Below are 8,648 nucleotides of genomic sequence, written 5' to 3'. Positions count from 1 at the left end.
AACACTGCCCCACAGCCCTTGCACTGCCTTCCCAAAGGCAGGTAAGGAGGCGCTAGGACAGGGTTCTAGAGTCTTCCCTTCTTCTTCCCAAAGCTAGTTAGCGCTATCCCAACTTTGGGAGGGCTCTAGGACCCTGTCAGAGCCTCAAGCCTCCTTCCCAAAGCCCAGCTCCTTGCTTAAATGGCTTTGGGAAAGCAGCATGAGCACTGTGGGGGCATCAATTTTTGTTCTTGCTCCTCCCTGCACCGCACAACAAGGCAGTGTGTGGCTTGTGGGTTCTATATTGAAGTACTCTTGTGGCCCAGTTGGTATTAAAAGTTAGGCCGCCCTGCATTGTGGGAATACTTACAGGGAGGAAGTTCTCTGCATCAAAGGCATGCAGATAGGTATCTCAATTGGAGGCTGCTTCTGTGGTTTAGCGCATGAAAGGACAAGATGTAAGACTGAATCCCAACAGGATTTAGAGTGCCCTTGTAAGCGTGGGGAAGCATCCCAAGAAGTTGTGTATCACATGAATTCCATATGGACAGAATACGGGGAGAAGAACTTCAAACTTGATTTCCTCAAAGAAATCCCCATAGCTTGGAGATCACAGTAAGAAGGGAAGCTGCTTGGTTTTATCGTTGAGGTTTACAATCAAGTGGCACATTTAGCTAGATTATGAGAATGGCTCACAATGCATGTAGCCAGAGCAACCCTTCTGGCATGTGGGACAGGGTGTGTGATCCTTGCAGGTTGTGAGCCTGGGAGAGCTCAGAGTATTCCTAACGGGTATGTGTTAACCTGGTTTATTTGGAACATTTTAAAGTACCAAGGACAAATGTGTTTTTCCTTCTTGGTACTAGTATATTTAGCTGCAGAGAAAGCATAGCACATCTGAACGATTTAGCATCATGCAGGTGTCTAATGGCAAATAAAATGTGAGCTTTTTGCTAAGAAATAATTGTGATTGCACAGCTTGTGTTTTTGGGGAAGGAAAAAAAATTAAGGGTTTTTTGTTGAAATCACTCCGAAGCATTTAAGCTAACCAAAATCTGCCTCCCTGCAAAAGGAGGGTCTGAGCCAACTGATTATCTGGCCTCGCCATGCTTTCTGCATCTCCCACAGCAGCAGCCCCAGAAAAGAAACAATTTCTTTTATATCGGCAGAGTTCTTCATTAATCCTTGAAGATGCTGCTTGCTTTCGTTTAGACAGGTTCACAAAGCTTTTGCAGCATTCACTTCTCTAGGGTAATCCCTGAGCTGTTAAGTCTGCATAGATTTCACTAGCAACATCCCTCTGCTGCTACTGCTGTTGTTGTTGTCTTTTTCTTCTTTTTAATGGAACGTTTCAGTGATGATTAAAATAAATTCCTCTTGTTAAAGGGAAAAGGCGCATTAAACAACGGTTAGATGAAAGGAGGCTGCTTTTTGAAGCACACTTCACATCAGTGTTCAGTTGGTTCCTTTTTCTCCCTGGATACTTTTTATCTTCCAGCTTCATTTTCTTTAATGAGGCAACGGCAGGAATGGGGGAAGTTGGTCAAGGACAACAAGTGTCAGAGCTGCCCCTAGGTCCCAGCTCACAGAGGACCAACGCCAGGCTGTCGTTATGTACAAAAGTCTTTATTGATGTTCAGTTTCCATTTCCAAGCCGCAGCGCGCAGCTCTACGTCTTAACCCTAGACCGGCGAAGTACCGTCTGAGTCTCCTCCCCTATGACACCAGTTTAAGATCCTAGCCCTGCTCCACCTTTTACGCTGCTCTCTCCTCCTCTGGGTCCTCCTGCCCGCTGGGGCATTGCCCTTTCTGGACTCTTCCGACGCTGAGTCGCTTAGCTCCTCCCCCTCCCTCCGGCGGGCTTTAGGACCCGGTTCCCAATCCTCATTCTCTGCTGTCCCGCGCTCCTGTACATTTGAACTTGCCTCTCGCGCCAGCCCAGTGACCTTTCTCCTAACCGTTACACTACTTCGGTCACTGCTTCCCTCTTCCGGGACACTGGCTGGATCTGACCTCTCCTCCGTTGTCTGACTCTCCGATGGAGGTGTGGTCAGCCCTGCCTTATCTTCTCTCCCTGGTGGGGAATGCACTGGCCCCGATCCTTGGGACTCTTCCCCCCCACTCTGCTCTGGTGGGGAAGCTGGTCCTGATTTCCAACTACTGCTCTGGGAGTCCCTGCTGTCCCCTTGCTCCTGGGATGTTCCCCTTGGGAACCCCCTACCCCTGGCCACTGGCGCCCCCTTCTGTGAATCTTCCGATTCGCTGGAGAGGCTCATGGAATCCCTCGGTCCACTGTCCTCTTCTCCTACGCTCCCCTCGGATTCTTCCCCTTCGCTCTCCATCTCCTCTCTTCCCTGTGCCTCTGCTCCTGAACCCCTGACAACAAGGCTTCAAGAACACTTTCACTTTTCCAATGTGCACGTGCTCCGTGTGTGTGTGTGTGTGTGATGTGTGCATGACACTTAACACTCACTGGAGGGCCATGCAAAATACAGAAAATAAAGCAAACATCTCTTAGAATTTGGTAGCTAAAGTCGTCCCACAACAACCACCAGCGGTTTTTTTTTCCTTTGGGGCAAGGGGTGAAAGAGGGAAAGAGCAGGCTTCTGAACACACGCTGTACCTAATACCATCACATGCCAAAACATGTTTTGTGAGGGATGGTCAGGTCTATGTAAGCAACAACGAAAATATTTTAGCACACTATCAAACATTTAAAATCATGTACTCAAGCAGTCAGCACCACAGAGCTTCCAGAAGTATTAATCTAGGAGAGAGGTGTTGTTGAGGCCTTCATTTGCCTCAAGTGTAACAGGGACTAACAGCACTTTTATATAGCTCCTGCAAAGAGGAAATTAACATCAAGAATGGCCATTGGTTTGGGATGCCTCTTGGGAAGTGATTCACTAACAGACATGTAGATGCCCCAGTAAAAGAGAGAGAATGCGTGTGTATACACGTAACACAGAGATTAGAAGAATGCCCACCGTTCATTTGTGCTTGTGGCCATGTGAATAAAGCAGGTCATGTTGCCTACTTTAGCTATCATAAGAGTATTATCATAAGAGCCCTCCTGTGGCTCAGTGGGTCAATGCATCTGGCTGTTAACCAGAAGGTTGGTGGTTTGAGCCTACCCAGGGACATCTATGAGCAGAATTCCTGCATTGTAGGGTGTTGGACTAAATGACCCTTGGGCAGTGTTCGAAACTCCCATGGTGCATTTCGCGACAGGGAATTTCATTAACGAGAGCAGTTTCTGAGCTCTCGGCACAGTACTTCACCTAAGATTTCAGAATAAAACTGCAGAGTGGAAGGAAAGGAAAGGAGGACCTTTTTCTGCCTCCCCACTTCCAGCTACTCTGAAGACTGGAGAAGAGACCCTCTTATGAATATTAGGGGGGTGGGCAGGAGAAGGACTAGACAGTGTGAAAAATGAACATAGTATTTTAGCTGCAGTTCATTCATTTTCATTTTTGTATTCTTGTTATAAAAAAAAAGTACACCTAGACATTCCATTGTTGTGCCCATAAGCTATGTTTAAGGTGCCATTTAACTCCTAGCTTTCATATCTCAGTTTCTAACACTGCCCTCGCGGTCCCTCCCAACTGTAGAATTCTATGATTTGTTCCAAACCAGCCCAGCAAGGGGCGAGGTGAGTATATCCCCAAGGAAAGGATTCCTCAACTGGCCCATGAACAGCTGGTGATCCAGGAGCTTCATGCAGGTAGTCCATGGTGTGTCTATAAATACAAGTAAAAACCACACAGCATCTAGCACAGCAAAGTACCATTTCTACAATGGAAAAAACACACCATTAAGTTCTCTACCAATACAATTTTCAAGTGGACTGGGAGAGCAGTTTGGGAACCTACAATTATGGAAGGGAAAAGACAAATAGGTAACAGGCTGAACTTTACTTCTGGCTTCCTGAAGAAGCCAGCATTTTCGCCATTCTGGTATGATGGAGTCCTCCATTCCTGTGTGACACTCTCCTCTCACTATGATGCAAATAGTTTTTGATAAGCTTTGTCAAGATTCAAAAATCTGCAAAACTGCTTTGACCAGAGCACAATGATGGCTCTCTCTCTTCTATCACCTTCACCCATTTGAAAAACCATTGTCAGACTCCAGCCAAAATATTTCACACTGCTAAGTAAGTCCCAGGAGCAGTAGACAGCTCATTGGCCCTTGCTAAAGCTGACTTTGTGGCATGGAAGAATATTAGAAGTGTATCTTTAGCTTTTATGGCCAGAATGTAAGGTAGTGGTGGATGAGAAGTGTCAGTCGCATGTAACATCTGAAGGCAGACCTATACAGGGAGATTTTAATTGGTGTTTTTTTTTTTGGGGGGGGGGGTTGTGTTTTAATATTTTGTTGGAAGCCACCCAGAATGGCTGGGGCAACCAGTCAGATGGGCGGCATATAAATAATAAAAGTATTACCGTCATACCTCGGGTTACGAACGCTGCGGGTTGCGTGTTTCCAGGTTGCGGACCGTGCGCAGAAGCACAAAATGACGTCACGTGCATGCGCTGAAGCACATCATGCGTGTGCACAGATGCAGCGCTTCAGGCTGCGAACGCTGCGGGTTGCGAACCTGCTTACTGCATGGATCACATTTGCAACCCAAAGTTATGACTGTATTACAGCATAGAGAGTTGTAGCTTACATTCTGAATTGGTTCTCAGTGTGGCTGGATGGCTGGCATCATATCTAGGCCTAAAAAGAAAGCAAAGCAAGGAGTGGCTTGAATGGGGATGCCAACCAGGCACACATTCAGCCCCAGGAAGTATGTAGTCAGACAGAAAAGAGGATGAGCAATGTAACAGCTGGCAAAGCACTTCCTGAGGGCTGAGCTCATTTTTGTAATAGGAACACTTGTGGCCAAACAAGTGCTAATGGTTGGGATAAGTAGCAACCTTATTAACTATGGAAGCTTTTGGAACTGAATTAAAAACCTTGGCTTCTAGCCTTACCATCGCTTGGGCCTCTTAGGAGACATTAATATCCCTGCTCCACGGCATTCCTATTACCGCTTCATTAAGGATCAGATAATGATAAGTATGGATAGTTTATTCTGCGCAGAGGCTGATTAATGGCTAATATTTCACACGGTGCTTAATGGGACCTTCTTTTATGAAGTGAGCAGAAAAGGTTCTCCTATAATCTCTTCAGCAAACTGAGTAATTCTACCCATTTGCACCAACGTGACAGATTTAACACATACTTTAAAAAAAGCCCCAAATGCCCCTTGAGAAACTTGGGAGAAAGATTATATAATCCTGATGAGGAATCAAAGTCTGTGCACCTCTTCCCTAGTTCTGTAATGCTACCTAAACCTGCATGAAGTCCGAGGCTATCAGACTGCATCGCAGGCACAATAATTTGCCAGCAGCTTCTCTCTCTCTCTCTAACAGAATGGGCCCTGCAGTAAGACATGAAGTTTTAGAAAGAAGAATGGACTCTATGACCTTAAAACTTCAACTAGAGAGCAACCTAACCTGCCATACAACAAAGGCATGTAGCAAAGACACCAGCGAGAATGTGAAAGTTTTAACCATTTCTCCTCAGCCTCACACATACCCCTAAATTTGTTAACTCTCATCCTTTCTTCATGTGTAATACCAGAGTGTGCTTGTCTTCTGGTGGTGATGGAGGAATACTTCAGAAAACTGCTTAGAAGCAGGGGCTTGAATATACTGCTCCAGGCACGCTTTCTGTAGTTAAAAAGCCAAGCTTCTTAAGGTGCACCTGTGCAGATGGCCAGATATGAGAGAATCTGACTAGAGAAGGCTCTCTTCCGAAAAGCTAACGGACAAGGCAGAAGGTTTACTATTCCCACCAGCCCTGGACAATTATCTCGGGGTAAGACAGCCAGTTTCTTCTTGGCCCCAAATGACAGGCCAAGAAGAAAATTACCCCGAGAGAGAGAAAAATAAGCATAAAAGGGATGTGACAATTCTTCCTTTGAGGGGCTGCTTCTCAATCAAACTGAACTGAGTTCTCACAATAATAATTTCAGATTTCCCCTTTTTATTTTAAGAATTGCTGCAGTAGAAGTAGCAGAACCCTAAAGCATCTTTATACATAGTACATCTTGTGACAAAATAGGTGCCCTCCAAAGTGGCTGGAGAGCACGTTGCTGCATATTAGGATTCCATTCACACACCCCACATCATGGTTCATCACATTTTTGCAGTGCCATTCAGTTTTGGAAGACAGCCCTTTATCAGAGTGTGGGCAGGTGAAAGTATTCTTCCCTCAGAGCCGGCCCATCCATGAGACGAGATGAAGTAGCTGCCTCAGGTGGTGGAAACATGAGGTGGTGCCCCTGCGAGTGCCCTGAAACGCCACTGCCGGAGAGGCAATCCAGGTAACAGAGGCTTCAATGGGGGCAGAGTAGTGCAGAACTCCACCACCCAGCTTTGCCGTTGGGTGGGAAGGGAGATTTGCCAAGGGATTCTTCATACCCTTGCCAAATCTCTTCCCACCTCCAGAAGCAGCTCTTGCAGATCCTCCCCCACCATCGCAAGGGCAGCAGCAGGACGTTTCGCCTCAGGCACCCAAATATCTTAGGCCGCCCTGTCCTCCCTGCCTCCATTCCCTCCATAGTCTTTAGGGTTCTTACTAAAGGCAAATACTGCAGCCATTCTTATGCACTTAAATAGTGGAATGCTACATGTTTGCATGCATACATAATCCAACACACACACCCCACAGCGGAAAGCAGGTCATCACTGCATATAATCATGCCCATCACTTCTAAATTGTTATCTGAAGGAGTAGGAGAATAAGGCACTGCTTGTACTTGGGCCTAGCACCACTCTTGCCCGGGCAGCATGCAAAGGGAAGCAGCTACAGCAACATCGGAGGAGGAGGAGGAATGGTCACTAGTGAATGGCTGCGTATGAGAGCTCTCCTCTTTATGAATGACACTGAGCTGTTCCAGCAGGCTTTGACTTGAACAAGGTGAGCAGCCTCTGTTGCAAACCCCCAGCGTACTGCACGGCTTCAATCCCTATATGAAATTAGCAATATAATCACATAGGAATAAAAAGCCATAGAAGACAGTGGGGCAAATGATGCATCCGGTAAGAAGATGAGCCTCTGAGAAGAAATAACCATTGTCTGAACCCTTCCTTGATGCTCTTTTCTCTTCCCAACATGAAGGTTGTAGCTACACAGACTTCACCATGCATTTCTCAATGGAGCTGATCAAAAAGGCAGGTGTAGGCTGTATTGGAAGTTGTCCAGTCAGTCACCATGGAGAATCCCTGGGCCAAAAGTGCTGTGGGGTAATGCAACCTCTTGAGTTGTGAAAGGAGAATTTGATGTAAGAAAGGATATTTGGCAAGATGGTAGAAATAAAGAGAAGACCCCTAAAAGGTAGCAAAAATTAAAAGAACAGCGGAACAGCTTTGCTGTCCTGTGACATCCCTTTCTGGATTCTATAGGAACCTTAAGGAAGGGCTTTCTCCAAAGAATCCAAGCAGACCTCTGCTTAATGTGCACCCTGGAATTGCATCATGGAGTCACTTTTTGGAGTCTTGTTACCCGGCACTCCAGAAGCCTCAAGCGCAGACATTTTAACTTGATGCGGCCAAAATAATTTGGGGCTGTCTTGACGCACCATCCATTGGCATCTCTGAAAAGGAAACAAAAAGGTCGTTATTTTGGTCTAGATAGTTTAAATACTTCATATTAATATTTCATATTAATACTTCATATTAATATTTCAGATTAATAATTTCATATATAAAAAATCACTTTCCTAAGAAAGTGTTATAGCACAATCCTAACCGTGTCTATTCAAAAGTAAGTGCTATTGAATTAAGTGGGGCTTGCTCCCAGAGCAGATAGAATACTAGAATTGTAGGATTGGAAGGGATTCCCAGGGTCATCTACTCCAGCCCCCTGCAATGCAGGAATCACAGCTAGAATTCCTGACAGACAGACACCCAACCTCTGTTCAAAAACCTCAGATGAAGGACAGTCCACCTTCTGAGGTAGCCCATTCCACTATAAAACAGTTATTACAGTGAGAAAGTTCTTCCCAATGCTTAGTCAGAATCCCTTTTATTGTAATTTTAATCCATTGGTTTAGGTCTGACCCCTTGGAGTGGCAGAAAACAAGCATGCTTCATCTTCTATGTGACAGCACTTCAGATATTTGAAAACAGCTATCATATCACCTCTCAGTTTTCTCTTCTCCAGGCTAAGCATACCTGACTCCCTCATAAGGCTTGGTTTCCAGACCCTGAGAGTCTGAGGACTGTAGCAGGGAGGGTAATAAGGTGAAGTCCTGTTGTGTGAACAGAAACCTGTTGCACCCCCAAACAGGTTCTCCCTCACCTTGACTTTGGAAAGTTCACTGTGGCTGAATACAGTAGATAGTGTCTCTAAAACAAAGAAAGCGACTTTTAAGGTTCCTAGCATCTAATAGCTTGCTGCTGCGGTGACATTAGCACAGATCTTGCATTGGTTTCTTGAGTATGTATTAATATACAGTGGTACCTCGGGTTACATACGCTTCAGGTTACATACGCTTCAGGTTACAGACTCCGCTAACCCAGAAATAGTGCTTCAGGTTAAGAACTTTGCTTCAGGATGAGAACAGAAATCGTGCTCCGGCGGCGCGGCAGCAGCAGCAGCAGGAGGCCCCATTAGCT

The 8,648-nt window shown here is 45.7% G+C and overlaps 1 long non-coding RNA gene across 2 annotated transcripts in view; it reads right to left on the bottom strand.

Annotated features, from left to right (window-relative positions):
• Positions 1-5,400: 5,400 nt before the first annotated feature.
• The window catches only part of LOC307211037, a 30,241-nt gene continuing 26,993 nt past the window's right edge, over positions 5,401-8,648 (bottom strand). For both annotated transcript variants that reach the window (XR_013836254.1, XR_013836255.1), the window contains exon 3: positions 5,401-7,624. This is a non-coding gene — a long non-coding RNA (uncharacterized lncRNA). The remainder of the gene's footprint in view (positions 7,625-8,648) is intronic.

Source organism: Podarcis cretensis (genome assembly GCF_951804945.1).
Source record: "Podarcis cretensis genome assembly, chromosome: 2".
Classification (NCBI taxonomy): domain Eukaryota; kingdom Metazoa; phylum Chordata; class Lepidosauria; order Squamata; family Lacertidae; genus Podarcis; species Podarcis cretensis.
The sequence above is the reverse complement of the archived record's forward strand: the minus strand, read 5'-3'. Positions and strand labels throughout refer to the sequence as shown.